Source organism: Drosophila suzukii (genome assembly GCF_043229965.1).
Source record: "Drosophila suzukii chromosome 2 unlocalized genomic scaffold, CBGP_Dsuzu_IsoJpt1.0 scf_2c, whole genome shotgun sequence".
NCBI lineage: Eukaryota > Metazoa > Arthropoda > Insecta > Diptera > Drosophilidae > Drosophila > Drosophila suzukii.
The window spans coordinates 10,159,313-10,179,691 of record NW_027255896.1 but is presented as its reverse complement, the minus strand read 5'-3'; the positions used below and the strand labels follow the sequence as shown (position 1 = coordinate 10,179,691).

At 33.0% G+C, this 20,379-nt stretch overlaps 1 long non-coding RNA gene across 1 annotated transcript; it reads right to left on the bottom strand.

Moving 5' to 3' along the window:
- Nucleotides 1-3,968: 3,968 nt before the first annotated feature.
- Nucleotides 3,969-4,529, bottom strand: LOC139354210 (uncharacterized). The gene is made up of 2 exons (XR_011605328.1): nucleotides 4,369-4,529; nucleotides 3,969-4,302 (listed from the first exon to the last, which is right to left on the bottom strand). It is a non-coding gene; the product is annotated as an uncharacterized lncRNA (long non-coding RNA).
- Between the last annotated feature and the right edge of the window lie 15,850 nt (nucleotides 4,530-20,379).

The window sequence follows — 20,379 nt, the reverse complement described above, 5'->3', positions numbered from 1 at the left end:
TTTAATTAAATATTGATTCTTTGGCTGATACAACGATTTTGAATAAATGTATATATTTTGAAATTTAAGTCCATTGGGACTTTGGATCAAACTTATCATTACGTTTGTCTTTCCACAATTAGATGGCCCCACAATTAGAGCACGTATCGAATTTGGTAACAATGGGCTATGTGTAATTTTTCCACTCCTATCCCCCTCACCACAAATTTGATCGACATTTCGAACTTTAATTTGTCTGGTTTGTTGTTGTTGTTGTTGCTGTGGTTGTTTTATTGGACAAATTTTTACAACTACTAATGAAAATACTATAAATATTTGAGTATATATTTCGTTTTTGTTTAATATACGATTGTCATTGAAACAGAATAGTCATAAACAAAAAACAAAAAAAAAAAAAAGGAAATGCAATAATGCGTATAAATTATAAACATAAATTAAATTCATATCAGTATCGAATTGGTAGTGGACTCGTTAACAACTTGATTAACAAACTACCAATTGAACTTCATTTGCCAGGATATCAATTTTGTGGACCAGGCACAAAACTTGCAGAGCGTTTGAAACGTGGAGACAAAGGGATTAATCCGCTAGATGCAGCGTGTCGAGAACACGATATTGCATATTAACAATTCAAAGACCTGAAAAATCGTCATCAGGCCGATGATATTTTAGGTGATAGAGCGTGGGAACGTTTTAAAGCAAAATATAGCGGTCTAAAAGAACGTTCTGCTGCTTGGTTTGTGACTAACGCTATGAAAACAAAAGTTAAATTCGGTCTAGGTATGTCTAAAAACAAATCTCATCGACGTCAACGTAAGAGGAAACCAGCTAGTAATAAAAAAAACAACGTCGACGTCATCGACAAACAAGAAAAAAATCATTCGCAAGCATTGTGAGTCAAACGAAGCGAATTTTGAAACGAAGAAATCCTACGAGTATCGATGAAGCAATTCAGATATCTCCCACCTAGTTTTCATCGAAGACAACGAGGACAACGAGGACGAAGACGAGGTCTAGCGAATAATATCTCCAATATTCCGAGGGTGATACCATTACCAAAAATTGGAGGATTCCTACCGTTGATACCAATATTGACTGCACTTGGTGCAGTTGGTGGTCTTGCTAGTGGTGGATCTGCTGTTGCTAAAGCAATAAACGCTGTCAAAAATGGTAAAGAACAATTAGCCCAAGCGACACGTCATAACCGCTATATGGAATCAATTGCGATGGGAAAAGGACTTTTCCTGAAACCTTATAAGAAAGGATATGGACTATTTTATAAGCCATATTCAGCAAAAAACTAATAAATATGCTACCCAAACAAGCACTTACCGATATTGATTTAATTGATTTTGGTAAACAGCATTTTAGACACTTTCGTGGTGTTTTTATGCGTGATCGTCTCCCCAAGAAACCATGGACCAACGAATGTGGGATAATTAATTTAGATAACGAAAGCGGTAGTGGTACGCATTGGGTAGCATATTTCAAGAATAGAAATTATAAAGAATACTATGATAGTTTTGGTGATTTGCAACCGCCCATTGAAATTGTGAAATATTTAAAACCACCCATTGAATATAATTATAGAAATGAACAAAAATTCAATACATATAACTGTGGTCATTTATGTTTAAAATTTTTATTTCGAAAAAATAAAATGTAATATATTTGTATAAAGAAAAAAAGACAATTTTTTTTATTTTTAGCTTAACTTAGTAGGCTATATCTTTGTGACCCCATGCAAGTGTGTCTATATTATTCTCTTTTATATAGCGCTTATCATCTAAATAGTTTAGGGTGACTTTTGTATACTCTTGCGTATAAATTTGATGTAATTTCGATTTAAATAAGTACATTGTTCCAACTTGCTTATTTTTTTTATACAAGCAATCTCGAAAATCGTTAATAGTTAATTTTGAGGTCACACTCGCCTTTACTCCTTTAATTTTTTTGATCTCCGTTGTTTCAGCATTATTTATATTAGAGACTTGTATTGAATACATTTTAGCTCTGAGTCCAATAAATTCATTTATTATATCCCCCTGCACTCATCTTTCATCATATCTAATTTTTTTTTGTTTATCAATGGTAATTTAAAAACATTATCCTTATCATATTCTGAAGTATCGAAATGCTGATCAATTTCAAAACGAATGTCATCATAAAAATCTATAGTCTTAATATCATAGATAAAAGAATCAGTATCCATATACATTAAATTTATATTTTCTTGATATTTCGGCTTCATATAGTCATAGTGAAAATTGTACATTTTAAATTTTGATAATTCTAGAACGGTGAAGCCAATGTAGACAGGCTTATCATAGACAACATGCACTTTTTTCATTTGAATTGCAAAGAAATCATCGGCCAATTGCAATATATTCTTAAAATTAAATTTTGAGATAAGTGCTCTAGCTCCCAATTTTTTACCATCACTCTCCCACCTGGACACTAATCTAATTGATTTTCTCTTGTCGACATTCTCCATTGTCTTGCCATAGACTGCATTGTTTAGCAGCTTGAAAAAATTCTTTTCAAAATCATTAACAGCCAATGTTCTGTGATGATTGTTACAATCAATATATTTTTTAAGCCAATCAGAATGTTCAAATTGTAATATTCGATGAATTTTCTTTAAAATCAGTCCATGTCGAAGACATTGCTGCAAATTTCTATAGTGAATTATATAATTATATTTGTTTGTCAAGTCTGCAATCAATTTTGATTGTTGCATATTTTCATTTTTTTTGTTCTGCGAACAAAATGGTAAATCATTGTGCTGGCTGTGTAAGTTTTCAGTGTATTCCAAATCGACCTCTAAAATATAACCAATTGGTTGATCATCTACGCACGTGTTTAAATCAAAATTTTCAAAATTTCCCTCTTCTGTTTCTTCTAGCCATTTAAAATTTTTATACGGAATAGCTTGTGACATAGCATACCCATATAAATTATTAACATCTAAGTATACAATATAATTTGATTCTTTCTCACAGTCGTAATCGTTATTTAGATATTTGTTATTTGCAATAGAATGACGTTTACTACATTGAACAAGACCACCTCTAATACCTTTCATTATAAAATTATACATATCAATATCTGTGAGTAGTTCTAATTCAATTTTAGTTGTCTTCAACATAGAATCCCACGATAGATAGATAGATAGATTATAGATTTTTTTACATACTGTTCTAAAATTCTCAAAAACATCACATAGCAACAGCACATCTACCTTCAAATATAATAATAAATAATCTAATAAATTTGTGCACTCGAAGGCATTCCAAACGTTTTGAGCGTGCTGATAACTCTCTTCAGAACAGTGTCTATCAGTTAATTGGTTATAAAAATTTTCGCGCAACGGTAATTGTGTATCTGACAAGCGTTCAACTGAATTTAAATAGCTATACGGAAATATGCCTTTACGTTTAACCATTTGAAATTTGTTCGGGTCCGTGAAAAATGACTTTATTGTGGTTAGATTTGTTTCTTTTAAATAACTGGCTAAGCTGTCTAAACTGGAAGGCATAAATCTAAATGAATCTAAAAATCGAAGTTCTAACGTTTCATTGGGATTTATATAAATTTTCTTTGAGATCGAAATATAAAACTCTTTGTTTAGCGGAATTATAGAAATATCACCAGGAATTTTAATTAATTCTTTTACAAATAAATGAGCATCGTATGCCGAGAGATTATGGAAAAATATTGGGAAAAATTTTGCTAATTTATAGTTTAAATTGCAATTATTATGTGCTACACCTCTATATTTGCCTGTTAAGTGACAATGGTCTAGAACTCTTTTAGATTGATCAGTTAATATATTACCGCATATACTACAATTTTGTTCTAAGTCAATTATTTTTTGTTGCTCCATTGATAGCGGATATAAGGGTATCGTTACATTTAAGTGATTTTGATATAACACTAAACAATCATTATATATGCTCTCAACAAAATGTGTTGCACAATCTTCACCATAATATATTCGATATATATCCAAACTATTGTCAAATGAACACTTTATATAATAACTATATGCATACGGTATGTGCTTTTGAATCAAATTTATGTTATCCGAAGTTTTCAGATTCATCCCTTCTAAAATACACTCAAAATCAGCATATGCCACAAAGGGAACATCTAATTGATTTTTTAAATTTTTAAATCTTAAAGTCGCCGTTTCATTTGTAGGCATGTCGTTCCAGTTTGTCGCTATCATCGAAATGTTGAAAACAGCCATTGCATAGATGAATCTTCCTCGTACTTTTCGTTATTTGTTTGCGAAGTAATCTAATGGAGAATCAAAGAAATAAATATAATTTTTTTTATTTTTTAATTTTCTAATTTAATACTTACTTGGAAATATTTTTAATCCAAGCATAGTGATATTTGTCATCCTTCTCGAGAAGTAGTAGATATATAGTGTGTAAAACGTTGCCAGTTTTATTATTAGTTAAATAATATGGACCGATGACTGTCTTTTCATCGCTGTCTACACCCAACACAGTTATACTAATTTCAGGATTATTTTCTTCAAATATTTTTATGCTGTCGACCGGTGTGGGGAATTTTAATCCACTAAAATTTAACGATTTATTATTTATATTTATTATATCCGATCCAATGTTGTAAATGCCTTTACGTTTATATTGATTAGGTCGATTCTTATTAACTGAAAGTTTCACAAAAGCCGATATTAATGCCCATTTAAAACAATATTCGTCTCTATTTTGCACGTTGATGCAGGCTTTTCTATTTACTATTTCTCTTGGTAAACCAATGAAATTCGAGCCCTTTATTGGCTGATATTTATTTATATTAACTTCTAAATGAACTATTTCAATTAGGGACCAACCACTGTCTCGTTCTTGAAACTCGCTCATCTCACTTTTTATATAGTCATTTAAATTTTTGATTATTTCATTTAGATTAAGACTTGCATTTTTGTTTGAAATGACTTTAGATTGATTTCACAATGATATTCACTCTCTTTAATCAAAACATAATTACAGAATTGTTCAAAATTAAATTTGATATTGACGTGTTTTTTTTGAGCTTCTTGGAGTAGAGTGATCACTTGTTCTTTGATTGATTGTTGAAATAAATTGATATCCAAGCATTCTTTATTTGGATTTGTGATTATATAAGTTTCAATACGATTCCGAAATGCACTTCTTATACACCGCAAGTTATCACTTATTTGCGAACCAGATAATTGTTTATGCAAGTTGGTGCGTAAGTGATGCGACCAACTAATTTTAGCAACATTTAGATTACAGACATCACAATATCGTATTTCACTAGCGACAGGATTTGTGTTACTAGGCCCAGGATTGTTATTGTTATGTAAAGCATCACCCATTTTTGTTTTTGTTTTGTTTTAAATATTTATAAAAAAAGTTTATTTTATTTTTTTCTTATTCGTTACAAAAATTTAAAATATAATTATCCCCTTCTGATTTAAGTTTGACTAGCTTGTAGCCCCCCGTCGCCATGTGCTCCACAGCTTGCGATGACAGAGTACTAAAGCGTTCTGGTAAGAACACCACAAAATCTTCAAATGTGAGCATAATTTTAGCGCCGAAGCGTGTCTGCTTCACTTCAGCGTTCTTTATCACAATCGGTGTGTCAAACGGGAGAGCCTTAACACTCTTAATTGGGGGCAGAGAGACGGCCCCAAGCTCGTTAAACTGTTCTCCAAAGTCAGACATATTGCTGCTGCTGCTGCTGCTGCTGCTGCTGCTGCTGCTTATAATGCTGATGATGAAGGACTCTTCAAATAGTGTAAGTGAGTTCTTGCTCTGAATTTGACTTCTGCTTTCTGAATTACCCCAGTACTATACATCTCATATTTATACCAGTTTGCGAGACGAGGGGGAGGGGGAGTGGAAGGGGAAGTGGGAGGGGAAGTGGGAGGGGAAGTGGGAGGGGAAGTGGGAGGGGAAGTGGGAGGGGGAGTGAGCGCAACCCCCCAGAGGGTCAAGCACCAGGACAAGCGGGAGGACAAGCGGGAGGACAAGCGGGAGGGGAACTGGGAGGGGGAGTGAGCGCGGCCCTAGCAACTTCCACAACAACAACTTCCGCAAGCGATAAGCGCCCCCGCACCAGCGAAACAGTGAGCCAGAACATACAGTAAAAAAGTGATCCAGAACATACAAACCCCCCATTGATCCAGAACATACAAATACACCCTACTAGTATGCTCACCTATATGAAATCTATACAAGATTTCAATCTAGTTCCTATAATCGTGAATCACAACCATTTTCGACCCCAAATAAATTAAAATTGAAGACCCCCATTATTGTGGTTGATCTTTCATATCAAAACGAATCAGTGAAAACTGGTCCTATTGATGTGAGAATTTCAATAGAACTGAAGACACCAAGTCATGAAAATACCCAAGCTTACTGTCTCCTCCTGCATGACCGTTTAGTTGAATATAACCCATTAAACGGACTAGTACAACGAGTTGTTTAACATTAGAAAAATGTTGAAAGATACTGTTTCGACTGATGTTCAAGGTTTCTTTCTTAATAATAATAATAATAATTTAATTCTATAGGAAATTGGAATTGTATTTAAAAGAGATCTAAACTTGAATAATAGTTTTTTAAAAGAACCTCCATATGATTTTACTTTGCTAAATACAAAATCTCGAAAGACTGCACTTTGGTTAACCAATACACATCAATACACATTTTTTGGAACGATGGAGAAAATAGTTTTCCACAAACTCGAAAATATCTAAGGACTATTACAAGCGAAAAACAAATTATTTGTAAAAGTGTGGAAAAGAAACGATTTCTAGAGACGTTATTTGGGAGTCCTCAGCTCATTAATATCGAGGAAATGGACTGTCCGTCATTAAACAGGTTTAAAGGAAACCGGTTTCCCTATTGCACAGTGGTCGCTGCCATAGGCCATAAATCAAAAAATTGATTTTTAGCTATTCCAACGAAACCCACTTTTTCAAAAAGCTGATTGTCCAAACTCAACGACACAATACCGTTTGTTTGGCAATTCTAACGGGACTCTCTAAAAATAGAACGAAAAGAGCGAGCACGTGTTTACGTATTTGCAATTTGCCAGCAGTCAAGTGCAACAGCCCAAATTTAAAAAAGGCAAATTAATTATAAAACACCCGTAAAATCAATAGAACTCAAATGAATATTGTTCATAGTGGTATATGCTTTATTTATACAGATAAATATATAAATATTTTGTGCTGTGTCTTGTCTATATCTATTTTTAAAGAAGTGCGTCTTTTTTAGTTTGTATTTGTTGTCCATTACAAAGTTTAGGTAAAGTTTTAAGTGTTTTCCCCCCGTTGCCCCCCAATAAAGTACACATTATATTATTTATTAATATTTTTAGGTTATAAAAATGTTTACTTCAGCTGCGACAACCTGCGTCTGCACATTTGCCATTGCAATGTTCAACATAACCTCTTTTATTTTTCAGCAGCTCTATCTAGGAGGGACGCACTTTTTTGTTCTGTGTCTGTTATGTTGTTGTTGCCGTTGTAGTTTGTTGTTGTTTTTGCGTTTGTGTTTTATGTTTTTAGATTGTTTATTTGTTTGATTATTTAATTATTTTCTCAGGCACCCAAATTCAAAGCAAGTATACTCGAAATTATGATTTTAACATTTGGATTGAGGAATCTGGCACACTTGCGGAAAGATTTAAAAATGTACTGGATGCCCTAATTAAGGACATAAGCCGAATGTGGACGAATTCCAAACACAAATAAGCTATATTTGTAAAAAGCTGGCATCGTTTTGGTAGATTGCTAATCAGAATAAAGAGAGATTTCTTAACAAAAATTATTATTGGCTGGAGTGCAAGGAAACTATAATTATAAAATACTGCTTGCCACTAAAAGCAACTAATATTACTCGTGGACGGCCAAAAAAGGATTTTGCAGACATTTCGAATAGGACGAAACGCCGACGCATAGCAGAGGTTGCGATTAGAGATGAGTCTGCTGCATCTCTTTTACGAATATCTGATTTGCAAGGGAATAAATAAATTTCCGAACCAAGAATTGAAGAAGTTTTAGCTCTTTTCATAACTTACCGGAAAATATATCAGCCTGAATTTATGAATTTAAGCGCAATTACTGAGGAAATCGTTCCCAAGGAAGCTACAGGATATAGTTGTACGATCTGGTCATTTTTTATACCCGTTACTCGTAGAGTAAAAGGGTATACTAGATTCGTCGGAAAGTATGTAACAGGCAGAAGGAAGCGTTTTCGACCCCATAAAGTATATATATTCTTGATCAGGATCACTAGCCGAGTCGATCTAGCCATGTCCGTCTGTCCGTCTGTCCGGATGAACGCTGAGATCTCGGAAACAATGAGAGCTAGGCTATTGAGATTTGGCGTACAGGTTCCTGAGCTTCTTACGCAGCGCAAGTTTGTTTCAGTAGACTGCCACGCCCACTCTAACGCCCACAAACCGCCCAAAACTGTAACTCATACAGTTTTGATGCTAGATAGAAACTGAACTGAACTGAACTGAACTGAAATGTATTGTTCTCATCAATACCTATCGATTGATCTAAAAAAAGTTTGCCACGCCCACTTAAACGCCCACAAACCGCGAAAACCTGTGAAATCGTTTTTTGACATTTATATATTTTTTTCTTTCTAAACATTTTATTGTAGCTAATAACTATATTTATGGGGTGTAAGGCTAGCTATTTTAGTTAAGGATACACTTATTATACCCACGTAAGATGAAGGAATATGAAAAAAGGAAATGTTTTATTTTTACTATATACTAGTTAAAGTGGATGATATTATCAGTTCTTAATATCTGTCAACATGAATCATAATTGTTTATCAAAACAGCTTCTAAACAGCTTTTAGACAGCTTGTGAACAACTAATTTCTTAATTAGTTTTACAATCACGGGATACATCTATCCCCAACATAATCGGACATGTTCCCCGAAGATTTATATATCAATCTTCAGATATTTTGGTTGTGTGATATTTCTCACGTACACAGCAAACACATTGAAAATCAGTGTGTAAGTTTTTTATCACATCGAGAGTCGTCTAGTGATCAAGAATTTTTGATCATTCTTAACAAAAGACTATAACAGCTCGTAGAAGTTAATAACAACTAGTAACCTGCTAACATCTAGTAAACATACATTTACTAAACACATAGAAACCAGATTCTGAACAGCTAGTCACCAGCTAATAACATCTAGTAAACAACTTGTATACATCTACTAAGCATATAGAAACCAGATGCTAAACAGCCAGTAACCAGCTTATAACATCTAGTAAACAACTTGTATACATCTACTAAACACATAGTAACCAGCTAATAACAAAGAGTAAGCAACTAGTAGACATCTACTAAACAGATAGTAACCACCTAATAATAGCTCATAACAGTTAACTACTGCTAGTAATCAAAGTTTAAGCAGCTCATCGGCCATCATGAATCTTGAAAACCAGATGAGTATCGTAATTAAAGAGATTATTAAACTTATTCAAAATTTTAGACATTGGTGCCTAACTCATACAAATAGTATACAAATAGAAAAGAACTAGAAAACTAGAACTAGAAAAATAGTTGGCAACAAAAAACAGATGTTAACAGGTCACAACACCTCTATCAGAAACTTGAATCAGAAATTAAATTAAAAGACGCTCCTATGTTAGGTAATTATGCCTTCGAATTATGTTATAATGTTAATATGGGATGGAGCAAATGAACGCTTAAAAATAGCTCAACATCTGAGAAACATTAAATTGTGAGAATTATTTTACATCTATCTATAGGAACCAAGCGAATTGAATTCTGGATGGAGCAGTGGAGGCGATATTTCTACGGGACCCCACTTCAACTTTTCTGTACCGTTAAAAAATTTGTTGAGATTTGCTGAGGACTATAAAAAAGTTTTGTTAAAATGTAAACATGAACTAGTGTTGATGCTTACTAAGAACCTTGGGGATGTGTTTGAACAAATCAGAAATGAACAAACTTTTAAGATGAAAATTACGAATATAATTTGGAAAATTCCCAATGTGACTCCGAGCGATTTTGCAAAATTTAAGATGTACGATATTATTAAAAGTGGTGTAAGCCTACCAATTGCATTCCGGAGTTGGTATTCATATGCTAGCCCCAAAATGGGGTATGAGAGTCAACGCAGCTGGAATGTGAAATTGTCGGCTAGCCGCAAAAAACCAAGATTTGTCATAATTGGATTTACAACTTGGAGAACTTATCACAAATAACTTATCAAACTTGAAAGTTCACTTGAATTCTGAGTCATATCCATATGATAATCTGAATGTTGATTTTAGTAAGAATCAGTATGCTCACCTATATGAAATCTATACAAGATTTCAATCTAGTTCCTATAATCGTGAATCACAACCATTTTCGACCCCAAATAAATTAAAATTGAAGACCCCCATTATTGTGGTTGATCTTTCATATCAAAACGAAGTAGGTAGTTAATACGGGAGCTGGCTAGTAGGTAGTTAATACGGGAGCTGGCTCACTAGGTAATAAATCATGTCAAAAAAGGAGGTGGGGGTGACCCTAATTAGTCACGCATGGTTGCACACTGACCCTAATTAGTCACGCATGGTTGCACACAGGTGTTCTAATGACCTACTTAGCATAATTAATTCAAAAAGGGGGGTGTTGCTGACCCTAGTTAGATGAGCATGGTTGCACACAGGTCACTTAATGAGGTTAGAAAGTGGTGTGTAGGAGTGTGAGAGAGTGGTGTTTTGATATGTCTTGTTTTGTCTTGTCTTTTTCTCAAGCTAAAGGTGCGTGTGTGATAGGGGTGTTTTGTCATGCGTGGAATTTTGTGGAGTGCAATGGTTGCACACAGGTCACTATGTTGCTTCTAACTTGGGTTAGAACGCGTTATGCGTGGGCGTTTTGTTGAGTCAATTAGGGTTGTAGGTGACACCTGGCTTGCGTGTGTGATAGGGGTGTTTTGTCATGCGTGGGATTTTGTGGAGTGCAATGGTTGCACACAGATCACTATGTTGCTTCTAACTTGGGTTAGAAGGCGTTATGCGTGGGCGTTTTGTTGAGTCAATTAGGGTTGTAGGTGACACCTGGCTACGGTCTTGTGGTCAAAAGGTGTTGGTTTGAGGGATATTAGACCGCATACTTTTGTGGTGTGAAACAAGCGTGAGTTCGGTAACCTCCCCCTCTTTAGCGAGCATTAGATGGGAAAGTGAGCGTGGGAGTGTAACAAAAACGTTGTTTTGTTATGCGTGGGCGTTTTGTTGATTCAATTAGGGTTGTAGGTGACACCTGTTAGTGTAACCTGCCTACGGTCTTGTGGTCAAAATGGTGACTGTGGTGGTGGTGGTTCCTAACAGAACAAAACCAAATGAGATCGTTTGTTTAGTCAAATACGTTTTTCTTTAATCATATTTGAAAATTTTTTCTCATGCGCTTACATGAGAGAGAAAACGGTTACCTTCTAAGTTTTCAAAAAATGTATGTGTTAAGGAGAAATGTGGAAAGTAGTTCAGTTTTAGAAAACTATTCGTTATACAAGGGGTGTTTTGTCATGCGTATGAATTTGTAAAACTATATTTAGGCGGAGGAGGAGGAGGAAGGGAAGTTGTTTTTCTATGCGTGGGCGTTTTGTTGATTCAATTAGGGTTGTAGGTGACACCTGTTAGTGTAACCTGGCTACGGTCTTGTGGTCAAAAGGTGTTGGTTTGAGGGATATTAGACCGCATACTTTTGTGGTGTGAAACAAGCGTGAGTTCGGTAACCTCTCCCCTCTTTAGCGAGCATTAGATGGGAAAGTGAGCGTAGGAGTGTAAGAGGGATGGTGGTGGTGGCGGTACTTGTGGTGGTGGTTCCTAACAGAATATACACATTTATACACAAAAACAAATGAGATCGTTTGTTTAGTCAAATACGTTTTTATTTCTATATATTCGTCTTAAATTAGTTTACATTGAGTCTTTTAAATAAATGAATGTATCTTTCCATCAATTTTAAGGCGTCTTCTTCTCTCTTTTCAACATGCATACACCTGCAAGTGTCAGGTCCAACTTTACAATCATCATATGCCCATGCACAGGATGATAGGTGTTCTCCATACTTTGAATGAATTAGTGGGGTGGCTTCTACATCTTTAAAAAATGTATGAAATGATTTCAATTTCGTAGCATGTTCCTTGAAGATCTCACTTCCATGCTCCCTTAAGAACTCTTCAATTTTTGAGGAAATCATTTTTTCTTTCAACGTAATAGTCTGAATGTTTATCTTAAACTAAAGTTTGGTAGAGATAACTCGTTGTATTATACTTAGAAAACAGATGTTAAAAAATGCAACAGCTGATGATAGACCCACCCTCGAAAACAAATTCAAAACAATAGAAAATTTTTTTTTTTTGGTTTTCTCTTTATTTAAAAATTTCAATATATGATGAAATTAATTTTCTAACTCTATATTGTTGAATTACAAAATGAAAACAAGCACAAGTTTCTATATTATCATTAGAAAATGTACATAAATTTAAATGTTCTCCAAATGTTGTTTTTATAAACTCCTTTACGTCAGTACCCATGAACATGTTCCTTGTCTCCAGTCCTCTTTTGAAATCATATTTCCAAATGTATTAATAAAAAAATTAATTTTATTTACTAAAGATGAATAAGTCGGTATATTAAGATTGTTATTAGAATCAGTCATTTCGTAAACTTATTTTCCCGACTCTTAAAATGTGAATGAATTGTTTAAAAGGTGTTTAGGAGTTTTCGTTTGTGTAAAAGTTTAAGATTTTATGAGCATTGTTCAGAGAGCAGACACCATCCCGAGCATGTAATGAACAGTATGGAAAGTGCTTTCCATCCATTATTTTTAGAGAGGGACAACCAATTTCATCAATGTTAATTACATTATCAATTTTTAAAAATTTTTGTAGGAATAACCTTTTTTGATATCCCTTACAAATTATTTCCTGTTTTCTAATTATTTCTCTTAAATACATTTGTGTTTCTTTGAAAAAGTATACTCCATCATTCCAATAAATTTTGTGATGTTTTTTTGTTAGCCAAGTAGCTGTTTTTCTACATTTCTTATTCAATTCAATAAAATCATGTGGAGAGTGTATGATAAAATTAGAGTTCAAGATTGTCTCGTTTTTGAATACGACTCCAATTTCCTTTAGAATAAATTTATTGTTGTTCCCAAGAAATCCTTGAACATCAATTGCAACAATATCTTCACTCATGATTGATTGATTAATTGTTAGACAATCCGCTGAACTAGACCATTCAACGGGTTATATTCAACTAAACGATCATGTATGAGCACGCAATATACTTGAACATTTTCGATAGCGGGCTTGGTAAGTTCAATTGAAATCCTAACATCAATGGGCCCCGATTTAACCATTTCATTTTGATATGATAAGTCAATTACGATAATAGGAGCTTTAGTTTTAAAGTCTGTAGGTGATAGTAAAGGAGATTCACTTCGGTTATAGTAGCTAGATTGAAACTTGCAGTACATATCATATAGGTGAGCAAATCGATCTTTATCAAAGTCCAAGTTTAAGTCATCGTAGGGATAAGTTTCAGAGTTTAAATAGACCTTTAGATTTCTTAAATTGTTTGTAATCAGATAGTGGTTATCTTTAAATCCAATTAAAGCAAATCGTGGACGTTTTCGGTTAGCAGCTAATTTAACATTCCAAACATGATTTGTTCCATTACTTAGTTTAGGATTAATGTATGTATCCCAACTACGGAATGCAATCGGTAGATTGGTTCCACTTTTTATAATATCATACATTTTAATTTTCGTTGAATCGCTGGGTGTTATATGAGGAATTTTCCATGTAATATTAGTCATATTGAGATGATATTTTCCGACTAATTGTGCATTCTCAAATTTATCTTGCTCAAGTACATCATTAAAATTTTTTGATATTAATAGTACTAGTTCATGTTTACAATTTAATAATACTTTTTTGAAATCTTCAGCAAATCCAAGTAGGTTTTTAAGGGGTATTGAAAAGTTGAAGTGGGGGGTTAAATTGAAAACGGGTCCTCCACTCCATCCAGAATTGTAAAGTCTCTTGCTTTCAAATTGATTTAAAGAAACAAAGTTTTTTATTGTAGAAGTAATACCACTAAATCTTGTTCTATCTATTTCAACACCATTGATTTCATAGCGTATTTCATCTAAAAAGTATGCCATACAATTATTTCTCATTTTCGCAATAACATTTTGAGTTTCTACCGCTCCCCCTTCCTTAATTAGGGTAATATCTCCTTGAAAATTTAGAAGACTCTCAAGGGGGAGTACATATAAATCTTGATTTTGGATTGTAATTCTTATCTCATCATTTGGTTTAAATGATTGTTGATAGGGTTGATAGCTGTGATATTCCTTCTTTGATATACTTTCATCAGAGAAAGGTTTTTCCCGTACTGCCAATATTTCATTCAACCCCATGACTTTAGTTAAACTCGCACTTTGAAGCCCAATGATTTAAGAATTAACTTATTTTTTAATGTAAGTGTGTGTCTTTTTGGTTTCGATCCTCTTCCTATAACTTTATGTTTTAAAGTGTGCTGATGATGGTAGGTATCACCTCTTTTATTGTATATAATCATTGTATTAATCTTAAGTGTAAACGAATTGTATAGTTTTCACCGCGTAAATTTATTAATTCACCGTTCTGATCAGTTATGTGAATAGAGAGTGTACTTATTTCTCTAGTGTTGACTGGTAAGTAAATAAGATTGTGTGGTGTGATATTCATTTTATAGCCTGGTGGAACATTAATTCCAAATTCGTATAATGAATGATCTTGTCTACTATCAATATATGACCCGCTTATAATATTACATACTAAGCGTATTGTGTTTATTTTTAAAATGTTGACAGGTTGATCAGATATATATGTTTTTTTCAAGTCGGGATAAATTTTTTTTTTATTGAAACCAAGCAATTGTCCAATGGAGTTGTTTCTATTAAAATAAATAGGTTCCTTGGTAGTTGTAATATGAACTTGAAGTGTGTTATTATTACTCTCCATTTGAAATGTTTTCTCAAGATCATAATCTTTTAGTTTATTTTTTAGAAAATCATAAATATCATTGAGTTCATATGACCCGATTGGAAGTTGAATTACTTTATCACCAATATGAAATAGATTATTATTTATATCAACATTGGGTATAGAGTTGTACATATGAAAGTCAATGAGTGCACACTCATATTCACCATTTGTCAGTTCAATGGGTGGGAAATAAGAAATGTTTGTAATGGGTTCATTACCATTTAATGTAAGAGTGAATGATCTACTCATTTTGGGGTCTAATAATGTACTGTGAAAATATAGCTTACAGAATGAAACTTATATTCTCAAATAATTATAAATTCATTAAAACCCTTCCTGTATCTTCCCTTTTCCATATCGTTATCTTTACTTGTTATGAGGAATCCGTATTTATCACTCCAACACTTTTGAGAAATTTTCATAAATGAATCATAGGACATATCAGTATTTACATGATCACGATATATATGACGCATATTTAAATCATCTTGTTTAAACATTATAATCATATTCTTGCTTTAACTGATTAATGTTGAGATTGTACTTCACCCCGGTTTCTTCATATACACTTTCATTTAAATCATCTGTGTGAGGTTGTTGTGAAACATCGGATTCATCTATAAGAGACTGTTGTGAAACATCAGATTCATCTATAAGAGACTGTCGTGAAAAAGCATCAACATAAGCATCACTCTCACTATCACTTTCGATTACTCTCTCGTGTTCCCTTTTTTCTTTTTTACTTTTAGGTACTCTTATATTCTCTTTCTTGAACTTAGTCTTAATATCATGTGTATCATTAATATATTCCTTTTTATTCAATTTTTTATTTTCAGTGAGTAATTCATGTAAAGGTTCTGTAATAGGTTTAAAAGTTTCCTCCAAATTTGATACGTTCTCATTTTTTATTTGTTTCAATTCATTAAATTTTCTTTTTAATGAATTTCTACTTTTCGTCAACTGTTCTAAAAGTTTACGCTTCATTGTTGTCGTTTTCTCTGATACTCATGTGCTACTGGGAAAAATGTACTATAATTTAAATATTTATAACAAAGGGTTTGAGTTTGAGTTTTATAAAACTTTATTTTTATTTTTATTTTTTTTTTATTTTTATTTATCAAAATAGATACATTAATAATATCAAAAATGAAAACATTTTAAGCTTTATTTAATTCTAAATAGAGATTGTTATCATTCCTTTTAATAATACAAAAAAGATTATCTTTTATATAATCAATTGTTGAATCCTCTAAAGTTGAGTATCGTTCCGGCAAGTACAGCATATACTCTTCAAGTTCAAGAGTGAGGGTCATCCCAAAGCTGGTTTTCTTACGTTGAGCACGTCGAATAGGGTAGCACACCTCCGATTCCATCTTCGCCTTTGTTAAGAGAGGTTTTGGTGCGTTACCATTAAACTCCTTGAGTACTTTCATCATTCCCGGATTGACCATTTGTAGTTGTTTCTTCTTGTAGTTGTTTTCGTTGTTTTTGTTGCTTTTACCTGTTTTTGTTGTTGATTTTAGTTGTTATTTTAGCAGTTGTAGCTGTTTTTTGATGTTTAATTTACCTGTTTTTAGCAGTTGTAGCTGTTTTTTGTTGTTTAATTTACCTGTTTTTAGCAGTTGTAGCTGTTTTTGTTGTTAATTTTAGTTGTTTTTTAGCGGATGTAGCTGTTTTGTTGTTGTTTTCAGCTGTTTTTAGCAGTTGTATCTGTTTTAATTGTTGTTGTTGTCTTACTGTTTTAACTGTTTTTTATGTTGTTCTTATTGTTGTTGATTTTGATGATTGCAAGATTTTTTAGGTTGAAACTTTAGGCTGAGAACGTTTTAGCTTGAAACTTTTAGGTTGAGACTGTTTGCAGGTGGTTTTTAAATGTGTGTTAGAATAACTTTTGATCGAGTTTTTATACCTTGAGGTAAACTAACCCTCCCTGTTCTCTCTCATTCTTGATTTAGCATCGACCAATCATAGCAGTGAATAGCATGTAAATAGGGTGGGTTTCAAGAATCATAGAGAAATTACTTGATCATAGTGTAAAAGTTAGGGTGGGATAGAGAGAGTAAGAATTGGAGGGACAGGTGTCCACAGTTGGTACTATTAAAGTCTTGTTTTCTCTCATAGTTATAGTTAATGTTATTCCCCAAGTATTTCACAATTTCTTTTGGGGGTTGTAAATTTCCAAAACTATCAAAGTAATGTATACTTTTTTTATTTTTGTTATAAGCTACCCAATGTGTACCATTTGATGAACTATCATCTAGGTTTATAATTCCTGACTCTTCTCTCCAAGGAGATTTGGGGAGTGAGTCTCTCATAAACACACCTCGGAAATGTGGAATGTACTTTTGAGCAAAATTCAAAATTTCGAAATTTGAAAGAGGTTTTTTAGGTAGCTTAGTAATTAGTTTTTTGGATTTCCTCTAAATGGATTAAGATATAATCCATAACCTTTTCTATAAGGTTTAAGAAACATACCTTCACCCACCTTAATACTTTCCATTTTCTTATTATTTTGCTTACTCTCTTCTAATTGTTTTTTCCCCATATTTGCATTATTAATAGTTTTAGCAATAGCTGCACTACCAGAGGCGAGACTACCTAATGCACTTAGTGCAGTCAAAATGGGTACAATAGGTAAAAAACCACCAATTTTCGGTACATTAATAACACGAGGAATCTTAATTTTTTTTTTATTTCTGCCAATTGATTTATTGACTGCTTTACGTGCAACCTTAATCGCACTCATTAGATCTAGTGGCTTCTGAGTTTTCAATGCCCGCATTCCTGTTTGGATAACATTTGAAAAACTCTTTACCTTTGATTTCCTTTTCTTACACTTTCTCTTTGTTCCCTTTTTCACACCCATTCCGAATTTCTTTTTTGTTTTCATAATATTTGTAATCAAGTATGCTGCTGTTTTCTCTGCAATACTACTATCTTTTGAACCAACACGTTCCCACGCTTTATTTATTAGTACTGCGTCAGCCTTATGTCGATCAGCTAGATCCTTATATTGTGAATATGCAATATCATGTACTCTACAAGCTTCATCCAATTGATTTATCCCACGATCACCGCGCTCCAACCTTTGTTTTAGCTTTGTTCCAGGTCCACAAAAATTATAACCAGGAATATGTACTTCAAATGGAAGTGTGTTAATTATTTTGTTGATAATACCACTACCTCGTTTCAAGTTTGAACTCTGACTGCAACAATTATAAAAACTTTTACCCATTTTATATAATGTTTAATCAAGGAGCATTTCTCATCGCGTTTAATACGTCAAAAACAAGAAATCTGTGTTAGAAATATCGAGGGTGGTGATCATTCATTAACAAATTCAGTTCCACGACATAGTTCTTTATTACCCAATACAATAAGAGCATTGATTGTCGGTCCCTCAAACTGTGGAAAAACAAATGTTATGCTCAGTCTTATTGAAAGTCCAAACGGGCTAAAATTTGAGAATATATATGTATTCTCAAAGAGTTTATATCAACCAAAGTATGAGTATTTAGAGAAACTAATTAAACCGATAAAGGGAATGGGATATTATACGTTCTCACAAAATGATTAAGTTTTACCACCCGCTAAGGCTAAAGAAAACTCTATTATGATTTTTGATGATGTTGCTTGTGAAAAACAAAACAACATTCGTTCATATTTCTGTATGGGGCGTCATAAAAATATAGATTCTTTTTACCTATGCCAAACATATACTCATATTCCAAAACATCTAATACGTGATAACGCGAATATGATTATAATGTTTAAACAAGATGATTTAAATATGCGTCATATATATCGTGATCATGTAAATACTGATATGTCCTATGATTCATTTATGAAAATTTGTCAAAAGTGTTGGAGTGATAAATACGGATTCCTCATAATAAGTAAAGATAACGATATGGAAAAGGGAAGATACAGGAAGGGTTTTAATGAATTTATAATTATTTGAGAATATAAGTTTCATTCTGTAAGCTATATTTTCACAGTACATTATTAGACCCCAAAATGAGTAGATCATTCACTCTTACATTAAATGGTAATGAACCCATTACAAACATTTCTTATTTCCCACCCATTGAACTGACAAATGGTGAATATGAGTGTGCACTCATTGACTTTCATATGTACAACTCTATACCCAATGTTGATATAAATAATAATCTATTTCATATTGGTGATAAAGTAATTCAACTTCCAATCGGGTCATATGAACTCAATGATATTTATGATTTTCTAAAAAATAAACTAAAAGATTATGATCTTGAGAAAACATTTCAAATGGAGAGTAATAATAACACACTTCAAGTTCATATTACAACTACCAAGGAACCTATTTATTTTAATAGAAACAACTCCATTGGACAATTGCTTGGTTTCAATAAAAAAATAATTTATCCCGACTTGAAAAAAACATATATATCTGATCAACCTGTCAACATTTTAAAAATGAACACAATACGCTTAGTATGTAATATTATAAGCGGGTCATATATTGATAGTAGACAAGATCATTCATTATACGAATTTGGAATTAATGTTCCACCAGGCTATAAAATGAATATCACACCACACAATCTTATTTACTTACCAGTCAACACTAGAGAAATAAGTACACTCTCTATTCACATAACTGATCAGAACGGTGAATTAATAAATTTACGCGGTGAAAACTATACAATTCGTTTACACTTAAGATTAATACAATGATTATATACAATAAAAGAGGTGATACCTACCATCATCAGCACACTTTAAAACATAAAGTTATAGGAAGAGGATCGAAACCAAAAAGACACACACTTACATTAAAAAATAAGTTAATTCTTAAATCATTGGGCTTCAAAGTGCGAGTTTAACTAAAGTCATGGGGTTGAATGAAATATTGGCAGTACGGGAAAAACCTTTCTCTGATGAAAGTATATCAAAGAAGGAATATCACAGCTATCAACCCTATCAACAATCATTTAAACCAAATGATGAGATAAGAATTACAATCCAAAATCAAGATTTATATGTACTCCCCCATGAGAGTCTTCTAAATTTTCAAGGAGATATTACCCTAATTAAGGAAGGGGGAGCGGTAGAAACTCAAAATGTTATTGCGAAAATGAGAAATAATTGTATGGCATACTTTTTAGATGAAATACGCTATGAAATCAATGGTGTTGAAATAGATAGAACAAGATTTAGTGGTATTACTTCTACAATAAAAAACTTTGTTTCTTTAAATCAATTTGAAAGCAAGAGACTTTACAATTCTGGATG